Source organism: Phyllostomus discolor, chromosome 2, assembly GCF_004126475.2.
Source record: "Phyllostomus discolor isolate MPI-MPIP mPhyDis1 chromosome 2, mPhyDis1.pri.v3, whole genome shotgun sequence".
NCBI classification, from domain to species: domain Eukaryota; kingdom Metazoa; phylum Chordata; class Mammalia; order Chiroptera; family Phyllostomidae; genus Phyllostomus; species Phyllostomus discolor.
In genome coordinates, this window is record NC_040904.2 from 26,597,997 (window position 1) to 26,612,578 (window position 14,582).

Sequence of the window (14,582 nt, forward strand, 5' to 3'; positions counted from 1 at the left end):
AATACGCTTCTGTCTCTGCCAGTGAGGCTGTGGGGAAACCAGCACCCTCTCCGTTGCTGGGGAACTTGGCTAAACCCCTGCGAGAGGCAATGCGGCAGTATCTGTCAACTTTTCATATGCATCTACTTTCAGTTCCAAGGAAACTATATTCAGTTTGCACTCAATCTGGAAGTTATTTCTTCCCCAAAGGAACTGAACTGGATATACATCTCACTGAAAACCTCAATATGGGCAGAGCACAGAGATGCTGATTGGAGACACACATCAAGATGTAGATGCGGAAAAGGTGCTGCTCCCAAGCAGTAAGAAGCTGGTGGCAGGTTCAACACAGTGTATTAAGGAAAGCTAACCTGTCATAGCCATTGCTCAGAGAGATATCTTAGTAAAATCTGAACTTTGAGCAATTACAAATACAGATTTCAAGGGTTCTCTGAACTGATTAGTAAGGCAGCAGTTGTCCCCGGGCAGAATGTGGTAAGAGATAGAGTGTGTTATCTGGAGGAGGGTCAGTAAAGCCTGGATAATACAAATAGTGGAATTCAGCTGAGAACAATCATTCCTGAGAGTTGCCTAAAAATGTCCACTCTAGTGGAGACATTGAAAGATGACAGCAGAATGCTAGAAGTGGGTGGAATGAGTGACCTGCGTGCATTTTCTTTTACACTGTAGTTCAGTCTGTTGCAATTAGTCTTTGTATTGTTTTCATAAAGCCCCATGTTAAAGAGCCTCTCCAGGACTGATACAGAATAGATAATGATCAGGGCTGGGTGGATCCAAAGGACAGTTGCAGTCAGTTGCCTGTGTGAGGTGACCAGGTGGCCTGGCAGGGTGGTGCCGGAGTGTTTTGCCTGGTGTGCACCCTGTTCCAGTGGCACTGGGCAGGAAGTAATAATGTTCATCAAGGAGACTTTGACCCCACAAGAAAGAAGCACTTTTTGTTTAGTCTGTTCTGTTCCAAAAGACAAGGAAGTATATATTATAGAAATAGTTCCACATAGTGAGCAATTTTTAAGGTTTTAAGGTCTTAAGCAATGGTTCTCTAACACTATTACTGTGTTTCAGAATCACCTAGAGTGCAATTAAAAAATCAGGTTGCTGGCCCCTCCCTCAGAGATTCTGATTCAGTAGATCTGGAGTAGAGCCCAAGAATTTGCTCGGTAAACTTCAGTTATCTGGAACATCCAAATACCTTTGTCATTCCTCATGGTGCTGAACTTAGAACTTCAGATATTATTGCAAAGTGAAGTGGAAGGGTGCTCATTACAATGGGCCCTACTTCCTTTCTTGCACCAAAGGCTTCTGGGAGCAATCTGCTCTTCTTCCTGTATCCTTGACCAACAGCCACCTCCAAATCAGAATCTCAAATGAGGATTCCACTCCTCTCTCTCTTCTCTTTCCCCTTGTTTCTGATGCTAATACATGCAAAAGAATAGTGAATAATACATGGCAGTATATGGTTGGTAGTTGCATTCTGGGAGTTCAAAGAAAGGGGCAATCAAGAAAGACCCATAGTGAAGGGATTAAGAAAAGAAGAAAAAAACCCGAATAGATGCAGACAACAGTAAGATCATTACCAGAGGGAAAGGGGGTGGGGGAAGGTGGAAGAGAGTAAAGGGGGAGTTAAATGGTGATGGAAGGAGACTTGGGGTGGTGAACACACAGTACAATATACAGATGATACATTATAGAATTGTGCACCTGAAACCTTACATAATTTTATTAACCAATGTCACCCCAATACATTCAATAAAAAATAAATTAAAAAACAGAAAATAAAAGAAAGACATGGTGGAATTGAAATGTAAGTTCAACCTTGCAAGAAGAATGGCATTGGCTAGGCAGATAGGAGACAGCATACATTTCAGACCAAGGCTATGTCTCTCCAGACCAAAGGCCCAGGCCAGGACAAGTGGAGAGACAGGCCTGAGAGAGGCATGTGTGCTGGAGGGAACTGAGAAGGAAGACTGAATAGGTAGGGTGGGGCTAGGAAGCCAGGCAGAGTTCAGAGTAGATTTATTAGGACATGGGGAGGCAGTGTAGGTTTTATAGTGATTAAAGACCTGCTTCTGGCTGGCTTTCTAAGTGATGGAGTGTGTGGGATGGCATGACAGGGGAGGCCACCCAGCAGGCTGTTCTGGAAATTCAAATCTGTGCAAGCAAGTGGTAGGTTCCTTCTGATAACCTGAAATCTGTCTAATCCACGATCTAAGACATCCCTAGATGTTACCTCAGTGTGTCTGGGTGAGCTGGGCCACACCACACTCTGTTCACTTTCTTCTATGTCAACTTTCTGAAAATCGCTTTCAGTTACTTTCAAAACTTTGCATGTAATTGTTCAAACTGAGTTTAAATAAAGCCTTATCTTTTTCAGCTTAAAACTCGACTCTCCCCATTTCACATGATCAATTGTTGTTTCTAAACCAGCCTTCAGAACCTGTGTGCCACCTCACTTTCTCATCCCTCCAAGCCTTTTCTTCCCCACCTCAGTAACCTTTATTCTTCATCGGACAATCTGAACCTAAATTATCTTTACATTCTTTTCCACCTGGCTTAGTTTAGAGGTAAAATATACAGTGACAGATTTCCCCCCTAATGTTGCTTCCACTTAATTTATGTACGCTATGATTCATAGATCATCTCAGAATAAAAATAGAATATTTTCCTTATTTGAATAAAGGAATGTGAGCACTGTCCCTAGTTTGTATCAGTGAAAGCATCATGTGCCTCGGTCTTCATCAGCGAAATGTGGAGATCCCAGGTCTCAGATCCTTCATAGAAACCACAGGGCATCCACTTCACAGGGCGTGTTCCTGGCTGCTGCATCCCCACTTGCCCTCCTGATGCCAGGCCTGTGGTCCTCACTACCCTCACATCCCCCTCACTGCCAACACGGGCATGTTCATGCTTGCTCCTTAATTTCACTTAATAGATGTCATGTCATTCATCCTTCTCTTCCTGCTTACCCTCTTTTTGGGCCCCAAAGCAGATGTGGTTTTTGTTCTGCGGTTTTCAAAGGCTCTGCTCTTTATTACTGCTTCTTTCCAAGAACAAGGCACAAGCCCGGAAGCTGAGCTAAGCTGAAGTCACAGGGACACCTCAGTGGACTACCTCATTGCCACCCTCCCTTTGATCTCCTCCAGGGTGCCCAGTTCCACCATGCTTTTCACAACTATAAAATGTTAACTGTGGGTAATTTTGAAATGATGGTGAGGTACTGTTGTTACCATTGGTGTTTACCTAGATGTCGAGAAAGGGAGCAAAAGGGACTTAGACATTGATCTTAATAAACTGGGAGGCAGAAGCCTGCTTTCTCAGCCAGAAAGTTATAGCTTCACACCCCAGGGGACCACAGCATCATGCTTTGCCGAGAGACTTAACACCTCCCTCCCACTCGCTCTCCGTACCAGATTGTTGTGGGGCACAGGGGGAGGTGCTGGACTGTAGAGGCCTGTCAGTCTAAGGGGGGGGGGTGGATGCATCCACAGCCTGTGAAAACTTGGGGAGTTGATTGGTCATCTTGAAAAAGGCACCTGGCCCATCCCAAGCCCAAGCTAATATAATCCCAGGGGAAAAAAGAAGCACCCTTTCTCTTGCCCCACCCACCCGCCCCCCACCAGGCAATAAACTCACCTGTGCATTCTTGTGCTCTCTTGCCCAACAGCACACAACCATGTGGGGTCTAGTGGCTACCAGGACCCACAGCAGACTGCGTGGGCTCCAAAAGGAGCAAGCTCGCTCTCTCTTGCTTGTAACCCACACTTGCATGGTGCATGCACCTGTTCTCCCCATGGCCACATGGCCTTAGAAGCCACGTGGCCCATGCCTCCAGGAGGGAGCCTGTATACCACAGCACAGCAATAGACTACAATTGGAAACACATGTTGAGCTAGCTGTATGCTTGGCTGTATTGTACTTTAATATGAAGCAGAAACTCTGGGCAGTGGCCTTTATACTGGCCCCCTGAAGACAAGATTGGTTTTTTTCTACAGTGAGACAGACAGAGATGGGACATTGGGAAGTCAGAAGGGGAAACCCCGTTAATTGTTCACCATCAATGAACCACACCACAGAGCCACATCCTCCTGTGTGGGTCTCAGGAAATTCTTTTCATTTAGATACTGCAAGAGCCCCACTTCCACCAGTAACACTGTGGGGGCTAAACAAAATGAATACTTTTCCTCCCACCTTTGAAGTTCTAGTTGGGCCAAATAAAATCAACAGAGACAAATTAATAGGAGGAAATTCAGATTTTAATGCATGTGGATAGGGAATTCACATATGCACAAAAAATACCAAAGACTGTGAGGCAGCATTGGGCTTGGCTGAAAGGAGAAAAGCTGGGGTTGGGAGGAGAGATTTAAATTTCAGAAGTGAGAACAGGTGATTTACAGGTAGTTGGGGAAGAGCAGAACACTCGGGGAAACCCTTGCGTGGTGATCCCGAACAATGAGGCCCAGGGGTGACCCTGCTAACTGGCCCCTACTGTTTACCATACTCAATTCAAATTAGGCTATTCAGGCTGAGGGGAACATGCTCAGACTTTCTTCCTGAAGCAGGTTTTTCTGTTTGCATCCCTTGGGCAGGAAAGCAGGGAGGTTCAGTATGTTTCCCGGTGCCTCCTGTTTCTTATGCTAGATGCTATACATACGGCCACAGTATGTCCAGCAATGGAGTTTCTGAGGTTCTCATTCAAAACCAGGTATAGCCCTCAACACCCCAAGTGCCATCAAAATATCTCAATGTCCACCTGGCTGGCGTAGCTCAGTGGATTGAGCGCAGGCTGCCAACCAGGCATTGCAGGTTCGATTCCCAGTCAGGGCACATGCCTAGGTTGCAGGCCATGACCCCCAGCAACTGCACATTGATGTTTCTCTCTCTCTCTCTTTCTCTCTCCCTTCCCTCTCTAAAAATAAATAAAATCTTTAAAAAAAATCTAAGTTTCCAATGTACACAAATTAGGTCCCATTTGCTCATTCGAAATCTGTTTGTTTGGGAATTTACTCTATAGCAGCACTGGGGTGATAGCAGTGAACAAGGCAGACAAAATCTCTATCCTCAGAGAATGTATGTATAAGCAAATAATTTCAGACAAGATACGTGCCGTGAGGAATACAGGGTAATATGAGAGATAGTGATGGGACTGGTGAGGAAGGCCTCTAGCTGAGGAGGTGAGGTCGATCTGAGATCTGCATGATAAGAAAGAAGCGGCCATGAGAAGCCCTAGGCAAAGACTACTCCAAGCAGGAGGTAGATTATGTGTAAAATCTGAGTTAAGAGTGTGAGGGCCAGTGAACCTGCAACACAATGTCAATGAGAAAAGGGGAGTGAAAGGAGTGGTGGGCCGTGAGAGAGGAGAGGCAGGCAGGGGTCATATCCTAGAGGGCCTACAGGCCTAAGAAAGGTCAGATTTTTTCTGAGTGCTATAGGAAGCCATTGCAGAGTTTAACTGGTGGAAGATCACAATCTGATGTAAGTTTTTTTCTTTATTTGTGTCTTCAAAAATTAAGATACAATTCACATAACATAAATGTCACCATTTTAAAGTACACAATTCATTGTTTTTTTTGCGGTTCATAAGGAGTGCAGCTATTACTACTAATTCCAGAACATTCCCATCGCCCTCAAAAGAAACACCATGCCTGTTAGCAGTTACTCCTCTTGACCATTTTCCCGGCCCTTGGCAAAAAAATCTGTTTTTGGTATCTATTGGTTTGCCTATTGTGGACATTCACCTAAATGGAATTGATATAGCAAGCAGTTACACAGACATGAGCAGAATAGGAATAGGTCAGGTACAGAAGGTCACCCTGGATGGAAAGCCCCAGGTGCCTAGCAACGAACAACGTTAGGGTGGGACCTTACCCTCCCCCCCCGCCCCCCAACCTTTCATATCTCTTTGGTCCTGTGGTTCAGACCCTCCCCTGATGTTTCTCCTTGGGCACTTCTCTAGATATGCAGTAGACCCCCTTAGAGGAGGAACAAAGCCTCACAGGACTCCCAAACAAGCCCCTGCACAACCACTCCCTTAAGCATTAAGCCCTTGGACAATGGGTTTATGACCCACATCAAATAATCTTAGGAACAAAGCCTCAGGTCTATTGACCATACAGACAGAGCTTTAGTCAAACTAGAGATAACATGTAGGCCTCAGCTGTGTTTCAACTCCAGGCTTAGAACAGCAGCAAGGCCAGGTGGGACTATGCCACAGCTGACATCAGGACCAGCTGCCAGGACTAATGATCCCCTGCCTTGGAGTTGATCAATCGGTAGAGACCACAACCCTGAAAGCACACACCTGGAAAGCTGATAGATATTCTGTTGAGATCCTTCCAAGAGACCTCCAGATAAAAGATAAAGGATTCAACTCTGTTTCCATCTCTGTCTTTCCCTTACCCACTCTTTCCCCATTCTCCCAAGTGCATTAGTTTTACCTTTCTTTCTCCTAAGCTCCAGGAGCCCTTCTTTTGCCTCTGAAACTTGTATCCCGAGTCCATGCTGCCCAGCTGGCTCCCTTCTTCCATGGTTCACTTCTTTTACCCCTGTGACTTTCTAAATAACTTTTCACTTGTATTTGAGTTCCTTGGCTCGACTTCTTCTCTTAGCCGAACATGAGGACCAAGGTCTAATATCTGGTGCCGTTCATTGTTAACAGTATCATACAACCTGTCATATCTAGCTTCTGTCACTTAGCATGATGTTTTTAAGATTGTTCATTTTGTAGCATGTTACACTACTCCATTTCTCTTTGTGGCAAAACAACATTCAGTTGTATGTATATACCACATTTCATTTACCCATTTATCTGGACATTGGAATTATTTAACTTTTTGTCTTTTATAAATAATGGTGTTATGAACATTTGAGTACAGGTTTTTGTATGAATATATGCTTTCATTTCTTGTGTGTATACATCTAGGAATAGAATTGCTAGGTCATATGGTAACTCTATGTTTAACTTTTTGAGGATCTGCCAAATTCATGTACAAAGTGGCTGCACCATTTTATATTCCTGCCAGCAATGTATGAGAATTCCACTTTCTTCACCTCTTTGCCAACACTTGTTACTTTCTGTTTTTGTTATAGCAATTCTAGTGGGTGTGAAATATCTTATTGTGGTTTTGACTAGCATTTCCCTATTGACAACGATGCTGAGAGTCATTTCATATGCTTATTGGCTGTTTGCACATCTGCTTTGGAGAAATGTCTATTCAAGTTGTTTGCACATTTTAAAATTGGGTTATTGGTCTTTTTATTGTTGAGTTATAAAAGTTCTTATATTCAGCGTACCTGCCCTTATCAGACACATGACTTGCAAAAACCTCCCATTCTATGAGTTATCTTTTCACTTTCTTCACAGTGTCCTCTGACCTTATAGTAAGTTTTTAAAAGATCATTCAGGCAGCTATATGGCAGATAAATTGTTGGGGGGCAAGAATGGTGGCGGGGAGGTGAGTTAGGATCTGTTGTAGTGATCAAGGCCAGAGATGATTATGGCTTGAGTGGTAGATAGGTTCTGGCTTTAAACTGTTGCCGGCTCTAGGCAGTGTCGGATCCGCTGCCTGAGTTTTTGTTCCACTTTACATTGTTTTGAGCCTAAGAGAGAAAATTGTGATACAACTAAAATTCATATGGCTTGTCCATAGACTCAAGAATCAGCCATACCATGTGACCTTGAGTAGTTCTGGATTTGTTATACAAGGTCTAGCCATGGCTTTCGATTTGGGAGATCCATATTGCAAATCTCCCATAAAGAGATAGTAAATTTCATTTATAAACTCATACACAGGAATGGAAACTCTTAGAGAGCATAAGCAATTTCTTGGATTGAAGCAGAAAAAGAACTCGAAGGCCTGTGCCTGAACTCTCTATCCCCCAACCTCCACCCCAGCAATAGTTTCCTCAGGAAATCAAGGAGGAATTGCAGTAATATGAAAATTATGCATCAGTCTGACTGTAAGAGTAAAGGAAGCCGAAGAATGAAACCAAAGTAAAGGAAGACACGATGATTAGAAAGATAAACTTTTCTTAGGTAACTGTTTTAGACCATTCAGGGCGCTATAACAAAATACCATAAACTGGGTAACTTATAAATCCCAGAAATTTATTTCTCACAGTCTGGAAGCTGGGAAGTCCAAGGTCAAGGTACCGACAGATTCAGTGTCTGGTTCACAGACAGCCGTCTTCTCACTGTAACATCGCATGGTGGAAGGAATGGGAGCTCTCTGGAGGCTATTTATTTATTTAAAAATTGATTTTAGTTGTATTTTTCCCATTACCATTTGACCCTATTATACCTTTCTCCCCCCTGCAGTCACCACACTGTTGTCCATGTCCTTAAGTCCTTTTTCCTTTTCACTTGATCCCTACACCTCTGGGGTCTCTTTTATAAGAGTCCTAACCCATTCATGAGAACTCCACCCTCATGACCTAATCAACCCAAAGGACTTCCAAGTACATCTCACTGGCTGTTAGGATTTAACATGAATTGGGAAGGCCACATTCAGTCCATGGTGGAAACGGAATGAGCGCTTAGCGTAGAGACTGGACCTAGAGGAAGATCAGTATGAGCTCTTGGAGGCAAGGGTGCATATGCACAGAAGGAACAGGAATTGTACTCAGGTCTAGTTGTTCTTAAAGAGGTATTAGAAAAGGTAAAGATGTTTTAATTATCACGGGTTTAGTAGTAGTTGACTGGGTCTATTACAAAACAAATGAAAAGAGGTAAGGGTAAGACCCCTGACTGAATTCATCCTCCCTGTCCCTAGCCAGCCAGATCCAGGAGAGAACTGAGAGGCCCTCTGAAAGGAGCAGATGAAGAATCCATAGCAGGGGTGATTGGGGAACAATCTCTTGAAGACTGGGTGGCTCTACCAAGTGGTCACAAAGAATCTGGATCGATTTTAGAAGGGAAAGGCACAAAATACTCAAATAATCATTGTATGGGTAAGACTGGGGACAGTTATTGCAGGTGGCAAGCAGGTTTTGCCTGTGCCTTTCGGGTCGTGTGTGTTGGAGAAATTTATGGAATTGGCATTCTGACAATAATCAACTAAGTCTAGGCTCAGACTGGATGTTGGTTTGATGGAATAATAGCTTCCAGGTGGGACTATCCAACATGGGTAGGAGAAAGTGGCCAAGATTTTAGTGTAGCTTTTAGTAGCCTTAGAAGTTATTGATTTCATATGTCTCAGTAAGGTGGACCTCTATGCATCAAACACCTAAAGGCATATGCTAGGCAATTTATTTTCTGGGCTGGGAGGCAAAGAGAAATTTTAAGAAGGCCCTTAATTCTAGCCCTTTGTGTGTTAGAAAAAGAAAGTAACCAATTTAAGAAGTTGGTTACTTCTTAAATTCACCTCAGTCATTCTGGAAGGAGCAGGGTAACGGTAGAGGGAAATGAAGCAGTAGAGGCACATACTGGTACTTTAGTTTAAGATGTTCCAGAAATAAATGCTATCCAAGGCCTGGAATATTTAAAAGTGTAGGAAAGGCGGTGAACCAAGGAGCCCACTGGAGAGGAAAAAATTCCCGCAGACAATGAGAAACACAAGCTTTGAAGCAACAACAGTAATTCAGTCCAGGAGTCTCTTTTCTAGACAGATTTTATAATTCTAAGCAATTCCACAGCAAGAGGCAATGGAAAGTACCCTCTGCAATCGGGGACTGAGGGGCCTGCTGGCGGGCTGTTGACAAGGCCCAATTCGGTTCAGCACTGGGATGCCAGAGACATGCAGCTCAGAGGGAAAACGGAAAATTAGAGGTTATGAATAAATAGGAAGGCAGGAGCACATCAAAAAAAGCCTGGTTATTTGAGCTGCCACCAACACAAATTTCTAACTTTGCAAGAGGATTGTAACGTCTCTGATGCTGCTATCTTAGAAACAAGGCTCCGTGCATATCCCCAGTACCACTGCCGCCACCCCCGGGCACAGTATGCAGACACATGGTGTCAAAATTAACTACCAGATGGGAGATTGATCCAGATTCCATGTGAATTCAGACATTGTGAACTTCAGATAACTAGCCTGGACTCACTGGCACCATGAAGAGGTTTCCTCTCATCTAGTACCACTGCATCTCTACTGGGGTCACTGGTGACACTGACTCTGGGCTCTGGACACATCATTTTACTTGATGTGTTTCCTAGGTTTGGTGAATTGGGGCCAGTACTGGGATAGTCTTCTGTGTTCTGGTGAGTTTCTAAACACAGGACAGAGTGGGGATGTACTCAGTATGCTCCCTTAAGGACCTGTGTCCATCCCATAGAAGAGAGCCCAGGTTGGGCTACCAGAGACAGCTTAGCTCTACCTGACAGAAGGACCCCTTTAGCTGAGAGCAGGCAGAAATAAGAAATCAGACAGGATGAAGTATGGACTTCAATTTTTGGATCTTTAACCCACAAGTGCAGGTGAATAAAATTTTGACTTTTAATTCTTTTGACCTCCAACATCTTGGGACTAATTTGCATGCAATTTAATTTTTAACTTTAATTTCCTCCCTGGAAAATCCATTGGAAAAGGCAGTTAATATTAAAATTTGAGACTTTGTATGTTGATGGCATTTTTATGATCGGAATATGTTTATGTTGTTATTTTATTTCATTGCCAAACCTTGGATGACCCTCCTGAGGTTAAAAATAAAGCACTGCCTACCAGCATCCCAAAAGAGCGATGGTCGGTGTTGGGGGGAATAATATTTTGACAGTGGGGCAAGGATTGCCCAAGTAGATTGTTATCCTTGTCTCCCAAGGAGGGCAGCCACACCTAGTTCATGGTCAAGTTTAATGGGGTAAGAGAACAAAAACCTGGTGAATGTTGGTAGAAAGGAATCCTCTTACTTGTGACTTCTTGGTAACCTTCCTGGTCTTTCCTCATTATCACTCCCTCCTCCCAGAACTTGTCCGGCAGTGCCGGATGATGCCAGCAGGCTCCCCAACTTTCTCCCTTCCTCCTGTTAGAAAGCTGCCTGCCTGCTGCATGTGTCATGGTGTACATTCTGCCCTGGTCCTCCATGCTGGTCAGTATTACAAGGGCAGGCATTCTCTTCTGCACAGGGAGATCTGTGACTGGCCGGCTGTAGGGTCACAGTATCAGGGTTTGTTCACGTGCAGGTAGAAGAATGAGCTGTCAGTGTTAGCTCTATTACCAAGGAAGGTGATATTTTGATTTCCATTTGTGTGACCTCTGTGTCTTCCTCTCAGTTGGTTCTTAAATCAGCCTGGGAATGTAAGTGTCAACTTAACTCTTTTAGCTTTGACTATTAGAATTACTATAAACTTTTGGAGGAAGAGCTGGTGACTTGCTGATTAATTCGGTGTGGAGTGTGAAGGAAAAGGACAACCCAAAGATGACCCCTAGGTTCCCGGCTTGAGTGACTAGATAGAGTGGTAGTGTTTAATACAGAGTAATTATTACCTTATCATAAGTAGAGCAGGAGCAGTTATGGACCGAGACCGGCATGGCTGTGTCCCATAAAACAGGTTTGGGCTGGATTTGGCTCACAGGCCATAGCCACAATTTGCTGACCTCTGCAGTTTACATAACACCTTACATGTATGGTGAGGTTGCCTTTCCATACTGGAGGACAATGGCTAGTCCCAAAACTAATTAATAAAAGAGGGCTTTGCAATGTTATACAAGGCTGAGAGCAAAACAGTACTTGTTTGGTTAATAGGTTCCTAAATTATAGTAGCAAGGGGAATATAACTCCCATATATGGACCTGTAGGGGGCTGTTTGGCAAGAGATTAGTAGTCTGATGCAAGATGTCTGAACTTTTTCAGTGGATGGCTAATGCAGAGGTGGGCGGAGGAGGTGGGGAGAAAGAGAAAACAAATCTCCAGCTGCAGGATATGAACCTTTCACCTTTTCCCACCCAGCAGCAGGAACAGGTGGAAGGAAGAATTGTGACTCAGCACCCCAGCAGGGACGGAGAGGGTTGCCAGGACACAGGAGGACAAATGCTTGCTAATGTTGGGGAAGGGTCACTCCTGGAGAGGAAGAGCAGAGACCACATAGGGGTGAAAAGAAGTAAGTAAAAGCACTGTGATGGTGGAAGAGAAGGGGGTGGTGTGATGAGAGACAAGGGTTTGTGAGAACAGTTTCCATTGCCAAGGGAATATCAGTTGGGGGACACCCTCAGGGTCTAGTCAGTGAGGCCTGTACTCATGGACCATGCTCAGAGATGAACCGGTTCAATAAGGAAGGTAATGGTGAATTCTTTCCTCTACAGTTTGGAATCTGTGGGATTGCTGAAGAATTATTTGACTCCTCTTCTAGGTGTGTGTATACATGTTTGTGTTCACTTGGCTAGGGAAGAGGTATAGACCATTTTCCAGCAACACCAGTCAATGGCAGATACAAGAGACACTGACTGATATAAACAAAAACAAGAGAAGCCAAGAGAATTATGGGAAAATGTCACTCTTATGATCATGAAGCCACAGAACTGGAAAGGTCTTTGAGAGAGTATCTGACTCAGTCTTCTCCCTTAAGAAAAGTTAGTCTTTCTTAATAGTGTGCCTGACAAATGACCAGGTGTTCTCCTTCAATAATCCATTCCAGTATTTTTTTTTGTTCTGGAAGTTTTTCTTAATGTCTGATAGAAATGTCTCCTACTTTAATCCCATTTTCTCTTACTTGATCTTCTGTGCTATAGACAAACCAAAATAAAAGCCCCAACTCCCTGGCTGCTGTAGCTCAGTGGATTGAGGGCTGGCTGGGAACCAAAGTGTCCCAGGTTCGATTCCCAGTCAGGGTACATTCCTGAGTTGCAGGCCAGAACCCCCAGCAACCGCACATTGATGTTTCCCTCCCCCCTCTCTCTCCCCCTCCCTTCCCTCTCTAAAAATAAATAAATAAATAAATAAATCTTTAAAAAAAATAAAAGCCCCAACTCTTTCAAAAACACTTTACACTCACAGTCTTTAAGTCATGGTAGAGGATCATTTATTGGGTTGGCCAAAAAGTCCATATGGTTTTTTTCCATAAAATGAAAGACACATTTTTCATTTTCAGTAATAATTTTATTGATTTGGATATATTGAATATGTCAGCCGTCTCCCGCTATTGGTTTCTAGTGGGTAGAGACCAAGGGTGCTGCTAAAAATCTCCCAATGCATAAGACAGCCCCACAGCAAAGAATTATTTGGCCAAAATGTCAATTGTACTAAGAAACTTCTCAAAGCACTTTTGACATGTTCAATCAGTCATAGCACCTCCTCCATACACGGCACAAAACTTTTTTGTGTGTGTTTCAGTTGCATTTTTACTTTTCTTGAAATAATAAAGCGTAATACACTAAAATGTTAATATCTTCTTCCATCTTCAATATTGAAGTAGCTGCACAAAAATTCACCAATTTTGATAAGTTTTTAAAAATACATGCTGACGTGATGGCTGTCACAATACAATCTAACAAAAAAATTTTAATAAAGTTAAAGACAAGTAAACACTACTAGAGTCATTGTACAGAAAAAACGTAATGGACATTTTGGCCAACCCAATATCAGGACATTGAACCCTGAATGTCCTGTTGTTGCTCATTCAAACAACAGAATTGGGGTGATGATTCCCCTGCCAGTGTTGGCCCAGTGGCCCACGTCACTCAGTGCAGACGGGGTGGTGCGGTTTATAATGGATACGTAGAAAATAAGTGGCTATTTCAGGTGAAAAAACATCATACATCTTATGAAATAAAGGTCATGTACTAATCAGCAGAAAGAAGTACTGTTGTAGTTTACAGGCCAAAATAGACATTTGCAAAGGAAAAGGGCAGCAAAAACAAGCAAGATGAGTCTGTGCAAGAGTGTTGCATTCCCATCTCGTTTAGTTTTGAAGGAAGCAATTTTCTCTCGCTTCTCTTCAGAAGATCAAAAAATTCACAATACATAAATATGGTTTTCCTTTTATTATTGCATACTGCTTTGGGGGGTTATTTTAAGGAAATTAATTTGTGCACACACACAAATTCTAGTTTTTAGTGTGAGAACTGAAAAGCATAACTTAGTTGTTGTTTTTAAAATCATTAAATATTTAGAGTTCTTCTTCATAATGTGTTACTTTTTTGTGTTTGTCTTTGCTTTTTGGCAAACCCAGATATCTTTTCTTGATGCAAAATAACAACAGACCTTTACTCCATTCTTTATCTACCTTTATGAGATATAATATTCTCTAGTCATATAAGGCTTTTTAAGCTTTCACATTTATTTTGATCATGAAACACATCCCACTTTAGATATCACGTACTAATCAGGCTAGGTTAAATGATGCTATGATAACAAATTAACTCCCGAATCTCCTAACATAACAGAAATTTATTTGTTGATCACATGACATATTTTATTTGGATCGCTGAGGAGCTCTTTCCCACACAGTCTCTCCAGCACTTGGGCTAATGGGGAATCTGACATCTCGTAGCTGCCTCACCTGGGAGACAAGGCCGCCTGGTTGCTGCCACAGAAGAGAGCTGCAGGGTCACATACCAACTCTTCAATGCTGTGCCCCTAAATGACTTGATAAAAGGTATTTAATTTTAATTTAATTTAATTTTTATCCTCACCTGATGGCTTTTTTTTCTTTTCAT

At 43.0% G+C, this 14,582-nt stretch overlaps 1 long non-coding RNA gene across 4 annotated transcripts in view; it reads left to right on the forward strand.

The window, feature by feature from the left end:
• Positions 1-11,090, forward strand: part of LOC118498794 — a 46,424-nt gene extending 35,334 nt beyond the window's left edge. The window contains exons 4-6 of one of the 4 annotated variants that reach the window (XR_004901259.1): positions 7,644-7,757; positions 8,770-8,943; positions 10,908-11,089. This is a non-coding gene — a long non-coding RNA (uncharacterized LOC118498794). Of the gene's footprint in view, positions 1-7,643; positions 7,758-8,769; positions 8,944-10,907 lie in introns of all 4 variants that reach the window. The other 3 variants (XR_004901258.1, XR_004901260.1, XR_004901257.1) reach the window with 3 other exon arrangements.
• Positions 11,091-14,582: the final 3,492 nt, after the last annotated feature.